The sequence below is a fragment of the Ctenocephalides felis genome, unplaced genomic scaffold (assembly GCF_003426905.1).
Source record: "Ctenocephalides felis isolate EL2017-DRISC unplaced genomic scaffold, ASM342690v1 CF-g0.4_SCAFFOLD_01604, whole genome shotgun sequence".
NCBI lineage: Eukaryota > Metazoa > Arthropoda > Insecta > Siphonaptera > Pulicidae > Ctenocephalides > Ctenocephalides felis.
In genome coordinates, this window is record NW_020537758.1 from 27,918,478 (window position 1) to 27,932,748 (window position 14,271).

General features: G+C 30.9%; 1 long non-coding RNA gene across 1 annotated transcript in view; it reads left to right on the plus strand.

The window, feature by feature from the left end:
* LOC113373187 overlaps positions 1–14,271 on the plus strand; it is a 73,198-nt gene that overhangs the window by 39,844 nt on the left and 19,083 nt on the right. Inside the window, exon 2 of the long non-coding RNA XR_003366879.1 lies at positions 5,306–5,351. This is a non-coding gene — a long non-coding RNA (uncharacterized LOC113373187). The remainder of the gene's footprint in view (positions 1–5,305; positions 5,352–14,271) is intronic.

Below are 14,271 nucleotides of genomic sequence, written 5' to 3' on the forward strand. Positions count from 1 at the left end.
CAGCGATTGTTTGCCAGCAGCCAACGTCTTCGTTAAATTAATGTAACTTTTTCTCCGTTTTCTTTGACGTCGTCTGCACAAAAAGTTGCAATGATCAAAAGAATTATCACTCAAAGTTCTCGGAAGACTAATAAATAGAACTTCTGCGTATCGCTCTTTTGTTTGTTTGAGGGCTTGGAAAAACTTGCGCGTTCATTTGCTAAGCAAAAGAAATGTCGCTATCGAAAGCATAATTAATGATTGAAGGCACTTAAAATAAATCGACAATGGAACGAAAACATAGAAATTACTGCAGTAAATATCAAATTACTAGAACATAATACAAGTATCTATTTATGTTTAAAAAAATATTATTTATATCATATGAGAATCGAAATTATTCCATTTATTACTCATTAGATTATATTTATACTACTTTATCATATATATACACCTAAGTCTGTTTTACACGGTCTTTTTGTACACGGTTTTGATATAACACGGTTTGAAAATTGAATATTTTTATTTTTTTACACGATTTTATCCCATTTAGCACGATTTGAAATTTTATGTACTTAAATTTTTTTGTCAAATTTAATTTTTGCGAAGTATGTTCATATCACAAAAAAAGTATTTATGAAAGAAAAAGGTCTGAAACCATCGATAGTATCGATAGTTACCTATTTTTTTCGTTCACAACATAGTTTTTTAGTTTCTGAACTTGCCATACATTTAATTTATATCACTTTTAAGATTAGAGTGCATATCTTTTTTATCATTAATTACTATGCTTGTGAAAATAAGCATTATATATTTGATTTAATAATATAAACATGAATTCTTGTTCTTAAAAATTCTTGTTTTTCACTGATTTTAATAGGAACTTAGAGATTAGGAACAAATCACCCAATTTTTGTATAAGATCAATGTCTTTTTTTACACGTTTTTTTTTACACGGCTTCTTCTGGAACCAATCTACCGTGTAATAACAGACTTAGGTGTATATATATATATATATATATATATATATATATATTTGTTTGTTTGTTTAAAATAACTTGTTCTATTTAGTATGTAGAGTCTGGAAATTTTGAATTCTGTGTCTTTTCAATCTCTGAAAATCCTGAGCTATACTACTATATTACCTATATTAAAACAAATGATATTGTACTATTTATATGCACAAATTTACAAATAGGTATAATTTAAAATTAAGTAAGGTACTTTTTTTTATCCAAATTGAGCAATTTTTTTTTAAATGTCCTACAAGCCGCATACAATGAAATTGACATAGTTTTTTCAAACTCCGCCCGGGTAGGGCTGACATCTTAAGACCGTCTTCCTCCACTATTGACATTGAAATCCGTTCCGGTTGGCGGGTTCGATATCCTTAAGCAGCCCGGAGTTTGTTACCGTCCCATAAGCCCCTGACCTCGTACTTTGTTCGAACAAAAGCTACACACTAACCCCATTGTATATAACCCGACCCGAAAGACGCCGCGACATTCGGAATGCATTACCGCGAACTACGGTTCCCGATATTCCCGGCACACGCCCGGATCTAAGGAATGAAGCGCCAACGTTACAGGTGCGTGAATAAATGAATAATTACGAAGGATTTTGTTTGATATGATGATGATTGTAACAAGTTTATAGTAATAACGAAGCAAAGAATTTGAGTGACATTTTTCTGGTGATAGTTTGAGATACGATTTAATTACGAGCATCGCATTTAATTTTTCTTTATTTAATTTTCATATATTTTATATATTATATATATATATATATATATATTTTCACTCAGTCAAAAATTTTACGTACAATTCTTAATTCTGCGTGGTACGTGACAAATGAAACCATTCACAGCGACCTCAATATGAAAACGGTGCAATTAACGTTCAAAGAATTCAAGGAAAATATACAAGCGCAAACTGGACTCACATTCGAACCCTTCTATAGTTGACATTACTCAACCTTTTGGAATGAGGAGATTGAAACGAAAATGGCCTTTAGACTTAGTCTTCGATTAGGTCTAATATAATATCATATAATTGTAAAACTGAGAAATTTTCATTGGAGTTCTTCTTAGGCATCGCTCTTAAAATATTGTCATTTTAGCTCATAGGAATCTTTATGTATTTCTGATTGCTAAATAAACTGAGTTAAAAAAAAAATTCATATGTCATTATTCACGTCCAAATTTTTTGCTTCAACGGGCTTTAACGGTTATTTGTATATTTTCTCATTTTTCATGTTTGTTCAATATTTCACTTTTACTATTTTTTCTCCGTGACAACTCATATTATTTTAATTTTCTACAGCACTTTTCATGTGCTATATTGCCATTGAAATTGATACTTATCTAACTCCTCTAACTACTTTGTATTGTTTTTTACTCCTTTATATGCTCCTCCTGTAGGTAAAAATATTGTAGAGGTCATCCATTGACTATTTTACCGTCTGTTATGTAAATACCGTCTTTTACCGTAATCTGATCAGTCTATAAGTGAAGTGCACTTCAATTACTTTAGATATAACATATTTTTGGTGTTCATACAACACGAAAGGTTGGCTTTGGTTAGGATTAAACTGTACTAAAAATACTCAAATATAGGTTTCGCACATATGGAAATATATTGTTTGTTTGGTTTGATTGATTTTTTTTGAAACACCAATGATTTGTAAAACAATGTAATTGTAATATCAATGTTTATTTTAAATTAACTACAAATTGTATTTGCATTTACAATATTCCCAAGCTTTAATGTATTGTATTGATTGATTTAAATTTGTTATGATTTTTGATTGATTTTATATACACTTATTCTAGAATCAAAGTCAAAAAAATTAACATAAAATAGGGACTGCCCGAAAAAATCGTTTTTATAACTTTTTTCAATATTCCAGATTTTTCTATAGATAGTAAGAACAAGAATTTGCGAGTGAATCAGTTCAGTAGAAATTGAAAAATCGTGGGAATCGTATGAAAAAAACGCGACGAAAGGCGCAGAGGTGGATTGTCGTGGCTAAGCAGTTAAATCTCCGAAAATAATATAAATTAAAAAAAAATTGTATACACATTCTTGAATCAACTATTGAAAATTTTCCAAAATATTTTTTTTTAATTCTAGACCAGAATACCCCTTTATAGTTAATTATAGTTTGTATATGTATGCAGATTCGTGTTCGTATTTGTGTATCTTTATATTCCTGTGTTAATAGAAATATTTTTCTAATACAATTGATTCTGCTATTTCTGTTAGATAACAATGAAACATAGAAATGAATAAATGAAAAATTGTGAAAATCTACAAATAAAGGAATACGTTTATAATTTCAAACTGCAGTGGGTTGATATTTTATTTCTAGAATTCCAGCATCCAACAGAAATTATTCAAAATAAATGTGGGAGCAAAACGCCCGTCGAAGGTAGTCGTGCGCGACGCACACAATGATTTAAAGTTGTCGTATACTATCTAACAGCATGCCAATTCTTGGTCTACGGGTTCTATTTCATTTATTTCATTCCCTCAGCAGCATTCTTCCTGCTTGTAGATGTACAATCGTTCTCCTTTTTCATTCCCCAGACTCCGGCATCGCATCGTCTCATTCGCATTGTGCCATTTTCCCGTCGACGAGAGAATCGCTGGGTCGCGCGCCTCTTTTCCTTTAAGCGCAGTTTTCCTTTTATTTTCCTAGTTCTTTCGTCGGCGTATACCCTTTTGTCGCGATAAAACCTTTCGCAAGAAGAACGATTCGTCTTACGCGCTATCTGCCGCTATCCCTTCAATGCCTATCCTACTTTTAGAATAACACAGTGCTCTCTTCTCACTGGAATTGTATATATTTATCGTCCTCGAAGCCCAAACCTGGTCGCCGCGGGGATGATGTCCCTTGTCACAAGGCCCCCCGGATACAATGCCGGATCGGCCTCTTAATTAATGGTGAATTGTAAGCAGAGAGCATTGTATGCTTGAAATGGACTTCCGGCATCTACCACGGTTGCGGTGTCTGAGGGGCAACCGCAATTTTCGTTACTTGACGTGCAGACGGGCGGATGGACGACAAAGTTTTCAATTTCCAACCAAGCATGACAAATGATATGTCTTACAATACAACAAAAAATTACTTCATTAGTATCTGACATTAGAAAATTCATAAATGCCATCTGATAACATAAATCGCAAATCACATTCTTACGTCACATTTAGAGATATAAGTAAAAACTTTCTTTAAGAATTTATATAAAAATTGTTAATTATTTAAAAAATATAGATATATAAGTTCATTTCTATTTAGTTTTAGTTATTAATTAAATAATTTTATCGATGTTCTTGAATAATTTATTAATAGCAGCTACAAATATTCCGTAGACGCCGGCGCAATGTTTATTAGAAGTAATTAATTGCACTACTATACAACATCCATTCTATTACCTCGAAGGACATCCCTTCAATGCCCTATCCTACTTTTAGAATAACACAGTGCTCTCTTCTCGCTGGAATTGTATATATTTATCGTCCTCGAAGCCCCAAACCTCGTCGCCGTGGGGATGATGTCCCTTGTCACAAGGTCCCCCCGGATACAATGCCGGATCGGCCTCTTAATTAATGGTGAATTGTAAGCAGAGAGCATTGTATGCTTGAAATGGACTTCCGTGCATCTACCACGGTTTGCGGTGTCTGAGGGGCAACCGCAATTTTCGTTACATTGACGTGCAGACGGGCGGATGGACGACAAAGTTTATCAATTTCCAACCAAGCATGACAAATGATATGTCTTACAATACAACAAAAAATTACTTCCATTAGTATCTGACATTAGAAAATTCATTAATGCCATCTGATAACATAAATCGCAAATCACATTCTTACGTCACATTTATGGATATAAGTGAAAACTTTCTTTAAGAATTTATATAAAAATTGTTAATTATTTAAAAATATAGATATATAAGTTCATTTCTATTTAGATTTTAGTTATTTAATTAAATAATTTTATCGATGTTCTTGAATAATTTATTAATAGCAGCTACAAATATTCCGTAGACGCCCGGCGCAATGTTTATTAGAAGTAATTAATTGCACTACTATACACATCCATTCTATTACCTCGAAGGACCAGATATAATGATTAGTTTTGTAAATAATTTGTATTTCCTAAATTTCTTTAATTTTTTAGTTTCTATATATCGTGCATAAAAGAAACTTTATGTAGTATTTAAAACCTTATTTATATTTTGAAACCTTTATATAATTTATATATAAATATCTGGTGTTATAATGCAATTTTATTTTAAAATAATAATATTTAATTATTGTTGCAGGCTTGCTCGATCACACCCTTCTTGAATTTACAATAGTTTCATAATGGTGAGTCAAATTATTAATTTTAGTGTCGGAATTGTTTATTTTTAACTCTATTTCTTCATGTTATCATCTATGGGCGTGTCTAAAATGAGCTTACTTACTTACTTGTTACTCGCCGATTTTTTATTTTTCTATACAAAAAATTTATTAAAATCAAGTATTTAAAATGTTATAAAATCTGATGTTTAATTTTGTAATATGAGTAAAGCTGTGATTTGTCTAAAATGAAATTTCTGAATCATAATATTTGTTTCTAAGTTTCATTCAAGAAACATATTGACATTTTCTCCACCATATATATTTTTTTTAATGTTTTCAAGACCCACCAAATAATTGACGTATCTTGGATTAATACTAAAGTAAAATCAGTCATGTATTATTCTCTGTGAAAATACAAGTTTTGTATCCCGATCGTTGTTAGTCTTTGTATAACGATATTGAATTACAAAAGTTTCAAAATCACAGACGTTTGGCGCGACAGAAGTTTGCAGTACCTTTATCTTCTCGTATAAAGTTCTATGACAGATGATAGAAATGACGCTATTTCCTAGAATAAAAACTTACTAGTAGCAATAAATAACTAATCTGTAGTTTTGCTTTTGTTTTTGCTTATGAACTATAATATATATATATATATATATATATATATATATATATATATGTGTGTGTGTGTGTATATATTTATATAATAGCATGCTAATTATTTGCTTGCTGATGATATCAATCCCTTTTACATGAAATTTTCAATAAAAAGTAATACAACTACAATTAAAATTTAATATTATAACACGTATTAAAAATTAGTTGCTTTAAGTTCAATATTTTATATTTGCCAATAAAACGGTAAAATACAGCACTATTTATTAAAACTAGATATCATTTAAATATATATTTTTTATATAATTCTTTAACGTACATTGGTACGGTTTAATAATTAGGTATTTTTACACAGAACTTAAGATTAACTAATTTATCATACAATGTATCTACTCAAGGTCGTAGATAAAATATTATTACTATGTAAGCTTTGCTTACATTTTATTATTACTTTGAATCTATTTTGTTTTCATTCATATTAAACTTTCACAGTGAAGCAATCTTGCTCATTATTTTATTTCATCTAAACTTTCTTATTTTACTAATATTTTTTTTCGTTCATTGAGCCAATGTTGTTCTCCGGCTATTTTGCGGAACTGCATCCAAGTCCGATATTGCTAAAGTTCTTGTTGACAAATCCTTGAGACCAGAACTTCAACGTATAAAACGTTATCGTCAAGTTTTCAAGATAAGCAAGGAGGAAAAAACAATAACAAAAAGTAACAACGGGATTAGCATTTAGAGAACTTTGTTAATATTGTAAAGAAAATAGTAAAAACAATTTTAAAACATTGTGTTACTTACTTTGTCATAAATTTAAATTAAATTGGGCCACTGTTTCCTAATAACAACTAACGAACTTAGTCAATATCTGAAATCAATTATTATAAACTATTCTGCTAAAATTATCTAAACCAGCGAATGTTTATTAGAAAGTGCTAAATATGCTAGAGCGGATAAAAAACTTCAATCTCCGCGGCTTAAAAGCTCCACCATTATCCCAAAACTTATGTATGTAAAAAACAGTCAATATTCCTAACTAAAGTTTTTTTTTCGTTGGTATTTTTTTGGTTAAGGTCAGATAGAGTGATCTTTGTAATAACTTGCCCATGAAATTCATATATTGCGTTGACTGAATTATTTATTAAAATCATTCAAAATTAAAAGTTTCGCACTGAATCTGTTTGCCCCCAGGAAGACTATTTTAGAAAAATGTTAAAAATGCGATTTTACATAATTAGGAATTCACTAGAGCGTAGTTTGATAGTTTGGTGTTAAATGATATAGTTCATTTGGTTTAGACAGTACGAGGATGAAATTGGACCTGTGTGCCCGGCCCTGACCTATATGTTATTACACACATAGTTGATATTAAATGCATAAAGTACAGAATTTATTTTAATTACATTATTGGGGTCTGATGGTTTCATCTTCATTAGCTCGAGAATCATTTTGTATCTCTTTGTTGAAATGTGAAATCAACAAATTTGGCAAATATACGTCGACTTACAGCTTAAACGAATTAATGTTCTCAGATTGTTCAGCCAATAATTGTCCTAGTTAAAATATAATTTATTATTTATTATTAAGAAATTGCTACTGGTCGATATATGTCCACTTATCAATCACATAGTTTCAGTTTGCACACTCGATATTACGTAAGTAATCTGCGTTACATATAGATCATACATTATCAGATCGGATCAATAGATTAATCCAACGTTTCCCCGCGGGCTCTTGTTATTTGAACTAACTAGATATATATTTAGAAATGCTTGTTCGCTTATATGTATCTGTGTACTTTGACAGAATTCCGTTAGATATAGTCGGGAATTTAATTTAAATCCCAGATCCTGCGAAACGATACTAGAGAGAACGCGGCGGACATGACAACGTGCAGTCAGCCAGTCGGTGGGGCTTCGTTAGGTCGACTCCATATCTGGCTGCAATTACGGGGGGATCGTTTTTCTAGCAGAACATTGCGAACAATGTGACGAGCTAGTCTTTTTTATTTGAATATGTTATTTAGGATAAACTGAACTACATTGGATTTAATCGTTCATAAAATGCCAATAAATTTATGAGCTTAAATTATTTCCTAGTTCAAAATTAGTCAAAAATTATTTACTAATGTGGCATAGTGCCTTAAGGCAAGAAGCAAAACTTTTATGTATGTGGAAATAATGTATTGAATCAATAGGAATTGAGATTTTGAAAAATTGTGACAATCAAATATTTAATTTTTTGTAGACTCTTAATGTTTAGAATGATCAAATACCATGAATTTACTTAATGTTTTTTAGAATGATCAAATACCAAAAACTTTTATGTATGTGGAAATAATGTATTGAATCAATAGGAATTGAGATTTTGAAAAATTGTGACAATCAAATATTTAATTTTTTGTAGACTCTTAATGTTTTAGAATGATCAAATACCATGAATTTTGTATTCAGAATTGTATCAAAATCTTTAAAAAAAACAAATCATAAAGACATGATCCGGATAATCAACATTTAAAATTAATTATTTGCAACTGAATTATTAAAATCGGTGCAGAATTTATTGCTCAAACTCTGTAAAATTTTGCACTTATCAACTAATTTTAAAGAAACGGCTTGGTCGATCGTTTCAGATAACTAACCATCGAGTTTTATCGAATTGCTTAAAAATAAATACTCGAAATTAGTGGAGTCATTTTTCAGGTCTAATATTGATTTATACACATGCATGAGTTTTCAAATTTTGATGTAGGTTCTGAATGACTTGAAACGGCGAGAAACACGAAATGAGCTCATTGGATTCGCTGGTAAATGCATTATTTTCCACGATTTAAATTTTGAAAAAGCAAATGCAATTTTATACAAAAACTGTTCTAGAATGAACTTAAAAGTCGCAAAAATAACTTCTAATGTTTAGAAGAATTTAATGACAAAAGCATGGACACGAGATCATTATATATTTAACGAATAACGCGAACTGTGATAGAAATTTATAGAATTCTTAACAAACTTTCCGATAAATATGTCTGTTTAATTATTCCATAACTATTTTCCATATATTGTTTTCAACCTAGATTATATTACCAGTCACGTCTTTTAATAGTTGCCGCTGGCAAGAGCGCCTGCGGTAGGATAGTTAAGAGAAGCTGAGACGAAGGATTACGTTAATTACCCTCTGAATTTCCTTATATTAACAATAATGAAAAAGCGGTTTACTTCAAAATAACTTCAATATAAGGAAACTCAATTAACACTTGGTTTTTTGAATAAATGCATTATGATTTTGCTTTAAATAAAATTTAAATAGCTTTATGTTACTTATATTTATATTAACACGAGTATACTTCAATATTGTACAAATATTGACCTTTATCTTATGAAAGTTTTAATATCGGTGTAATATGTGAGTACCTTTGTAGCTTTATGCATATTTATCATTTGGATTAACCTAGGTTGACTTCCATAACACCCGGGTGTCCCAAACAATAAATATTTTTGGAATCCGTATTTTAGTATCGCATTAAATAACTCTCTCTTTGAAAATTGACGGAAGCCAGGCTAGCGGCGTGCCGGCGTTGCGTGGCCTCCTCCGACCTGGTAGACGGGATTACTCTGAATAAAGTGTAACAAGCGATTACGTTTGAAATTAATGTCCGTGCGTCGACGACACCCTGTATCTGTCGCATATTTGCCGAATGCCGAGCTCTAAGGACCGTTTAATTTGGGCCGCTCCGGCTTAAACACCCCGGATTAAATATTCTCCTTACCGCACCCGACATCACACGCCGGAACGCACCCGCAGGACGACGGAGTGGATCTCGAGCTTTGCACGATGACATGTACATGTGCCGGAACGCGAAATGAAATGAAATCGTCGTAGGATATTTGCTACTTGGGATTGAACAAAGTTACACGGGCGCTGTTTAATCTAACGCAGAGGATAAATAGTAAACGATTGCCAGAATACGTTACTTTAACTGATCTATGTCTCATTTTACTTACCAAAACTTCAAGAAATTGTGGGAGTTTAGCAGGTCGTGCCAGAGTAAAATAAAAATGAAAGTAAGCGTAAGTGAGATAAATAAAAATAACGTACGGGTTTTGTTTTTCGTAAGATTTGATTGCCAGTTTTGTATTTATATTTGACTTGCCAAATGGAAGATTTGCAAATGAAACCAAATCAGCTCATATCACATTTACCCTGAGAGAGGGTACGTGTCCTCCAATTTATTTAAATAACGTCAATATTCCGAAACAGAACATAGTGAAATATCTTGGTCTCCATTTAGATAGCAGACTTACTTGGAAAAGCCACATAAAAACAAAAAAGCAGCAAATAATGATCGAAATGAAAGAATTTGATTGGCTACTGCGTAAAAAGTCTAAGCTCTCTGTCGAAAATAAGTTGCTGCTATATAAATCAATTATTAAGCCAATCTGGACCTACGGAATTGAGCTCTGGCGATGTGCTTACAAATCTAATATAGCTATAATGCAGAGAACTCAGTCAAAAATTTTACGTACAATTCTTAATTCTCCGTGGTACGTGACAAATGAAACCATTCACAACAACTTCAATATGAAAACGGTGCAATTAACGTTCAAAGAATTCAAGGAAAAATACATGCGCAAACTGGACTCACATTCGAACCCTTCTATAGTTGACATTACTCAACCTTTTGGAATGAGGAGATTGAAACGACAATGGCCTTTAGACTTAGTCTTCGATTAGGTCTAATATAATATCATATAATTCTGAGAAGTTCTCATTGGAATTCTTCTTAGGCATCGCTCTTAAAATATTGTCATTTTAGCTCATACGAATCTTTGTATTTCTGATTGCTAAATAAAACTGTGTAATAAAAAAAAATATTTGACTTAAAAAAATTAAATTTATAATAAAAAAGTGATATTCAAATATATCGTAATTCTATCAATTCCGATTTTTTTCTTAAATTTTACCGCTTACTTCCATTTTATTTTGCCATTTTAATTTGAAAAATTCAATATAAAATAAAAAGTTATATTCAAATGTATCGTGTATCTATCAATTCTGAAATAATAATTATAGTTTTATGAAAAGTTCTGCACGCACCCAATTATTATGGCGATCAAGTCAGCCACGTGATTTGAAAATTAAAACAATATTTCATAACTTTTAGATATTTTCGTAAATAATATTCTTAATATATTTTTTATTCAGCACATACTAGTGATTTTGCACATACCGTACAAACTGCATGTTTTAATTGAGCAAATAAAACGTTTGGAGGTTAGGTTGAAATCCTGTAAATGCTCTGACTTTAGTTAACATTGTTAATCTTGAAATTGATTATATATCTATTTTGGTCTATCCGAGCAATATTATGGTGTAATTGATATCGCTATCATAGCAAGTTTAACCCCATATTTCATAGATAAGTGGCTCCGTACAAAGACATCCCTGCCATGTATTATCGGCACTCGAAGATGCCGACATCTCCTAATATATTCAAATATCTTGCGTTAATACAAGGATCCGAGGATGCACAACGTGCTTGAATTAGCGATGGTGCACGTTATACAAGGCAAACCTCCCGATGTTTGTTGTAAATGCGTTGAATAATAACGTTGCAGATAGAACAGCTCATGAGACATGTTAGTCGAGTATAAATTATGTGGTTCCGTTTGTGGTTACTTCGTTACAGTAGAGTGGCTTGGTGCCAGACGGCGTCTTGCATTCAAATTCGTTAATTATTTGACGGGTGGCTTGTTTTATGTTCAATTAAATGCGCAAAGGATACGAGCACATTGACAATGATTAGATGATAGTCAAAATATATAGTAAATAGTCAAATATTTACATACTAGCTATTAATTATTACCTTTTGTTATACTTTATACAATTTGTGTGAAAGGTAATATTTTCTATTCGTTAGTTAATACTGTTAATACTTATAAATCATCGCTATTTTCTTAACTTAGTTTTATGATTCCGGAAAATGGCTATTTGAATTTATTTATTATTTTATAAATAGTGTGGTTCCTTAATCTTTAATTTAATGCGCATCCATTATGAGCATATGGCAATAATCAAATATTGATCAACTACGAATAAAATTTATGAGACCGTAGTTAAAAATAATATACGGTTAATAAGTCTCGAGTAATTTTACTTGTCTCTTATAGCTTCTTATATTGTATTGACATTATTGTTTTCCATGTAGAAGTGTATTATTGTTATTAATGCTACTTTGTAATAGAATCATTTTTTTAAATTGGTATAGGCATTGAGAAATTTTAAATAAATAACTGTTCAAATAGTCTAGGTGCCACGAAAAAGATGACGTATGTTTCTTTGAACAAGTTTCCATTATTATATCGAGTCAGCGTCCTACATTAACGTGATTTGTAGACCCCATTGCTGTTGAAGAGCCTGAAAAACTATGCTCTTGTTCGAATTCTTTCAATAATATTGTTGTTAATTGTATATAGATAGATCATTTTGTTTGATCGCGCTTGTAACACTTGCTTTTTTCGGTATGATTTGATTTTATGACTAATCGTATCGTATTTAAAGACAGTTGGATAGCTTTTTCATAAATATATCTATATTCAACTTCACGGTTGTGCTTGCAACGCATTTATTAATATTTTAATTTAATTTCGGTTTAGTTTTCATTAATTCGGCGGATTTGATTAGACATCAACATTTTTGTTGCACTTTGCTGTTTATGTATAAAAAGTCATAGCAGACTTAGTTTATATTGGAACTAATTCGCTCCGATAAGCTTTCAGTATTTTCTTGTGGAAAAATGTTCAAACTACCGTTTAATTTTTTTTCTCAGCTGACTGGTATATTAACAAAATTATTGGCGATCAAAAAATAGTGGCACAATTTAAATATTGATTTTCTTAATTATGGAAAAACATTTGGATTATCACTATATCTTTTACTAGCCAACGTCTAAAGAATTTGTTTGTGAATTTATTTCGGCAATCCGAAAATCAAATAAACATCTTATTGCAGTAAATCTAAGAACTCTGGGAACTCACGATCATTACGGCATATTAATCATTAGACAAATTGCAAAGTCGTCGACATCCGGGGACGTGGAGAACCATCAGCTTTGACAGCACAAAAGATTGCACGACGCACGTGCCCACTCATAGTAATAGAGTGGGCGCTGGAAAAACAATTTATTCCATTGTTCTTTTATAGGACTTTTTTATATAAATTCTAAACTACCAACTATTTTAAGAAACAAGGGGGCGCTTGTATAATACCTCTTACGCATAGAAACTATAATTCATTCATATTTATTTAAAAGGTCTTCACCATAATTTACAATTCAGTACACTTTTATTTCGCATTTAAACAATTATTTTTATGCAATAGTGATACTACTAATTAATTAATAATACATTTTATTTCCATTACTTTTCTTCAGGTTTTATTTCTATTATTATAATTATCTTATAATGATTATTATTCTATATCATTCAATACAATTCAATAAACTTTAAGTATCTCGAGCATACTTAATTTCAAAAGTTTGCTAATATCTCATTTTATGAAACAATCAAGGTTTTAATTAGTTTAGTTCTTTATTTCTGAATGGTACTCAAAACGTAATGTTGCAATATAATACAAATAATGTCATATATTAGTAAAGTGTTGGTTTATATATTGATAAGCTTATTTTTTATCCAATTAAATAATACTATATATTTACTAAAAAGTTTGGTATTATCTCAATTCATAAAGCAATTACAGATTTTATTACTTGTTCAACTTTAACTTACAACTTTTGTTGTAATGCTTTTCTCGGTAAATCGATATGTGTTCAGTTATTTGAACTAATATCAAATTTGCAATATGGTGAAGTTACGCATACTACTTAACAAAGTGAAAAAAGTTTGATACGAAATTTTGTCTATAATTTGCGGACAAAAGCTTATAATTATAACATGTGTGTTACAAATATTTGTGTTGAGTATGGGACACTGCGTACGGTTGTGCCACTTTTTTAAAATTAGCCATAATTTTATTAATTCACGAATTGCTGGAAGAGAAGTTACAAATAAAATGGTAATTCAAACATTGTCTATCTGGAAATACTAAATATTTAAATTACTTAAATACGATGGATTTCAGTCTATAGGTCACGTTAATGTTGGGGTCAGGCTGAATGAATATGCTGCACATACTGTGCATCTCAAATCGAAACCGCGCTCTGGCACAACTGTATCCAGTCTACCATATATGTGAAAATATTCTTGGCTATTAAAGAAATAATTTAAATATATTAATCATAGCAGTTGCTTGAACAGTCCATCAGTGG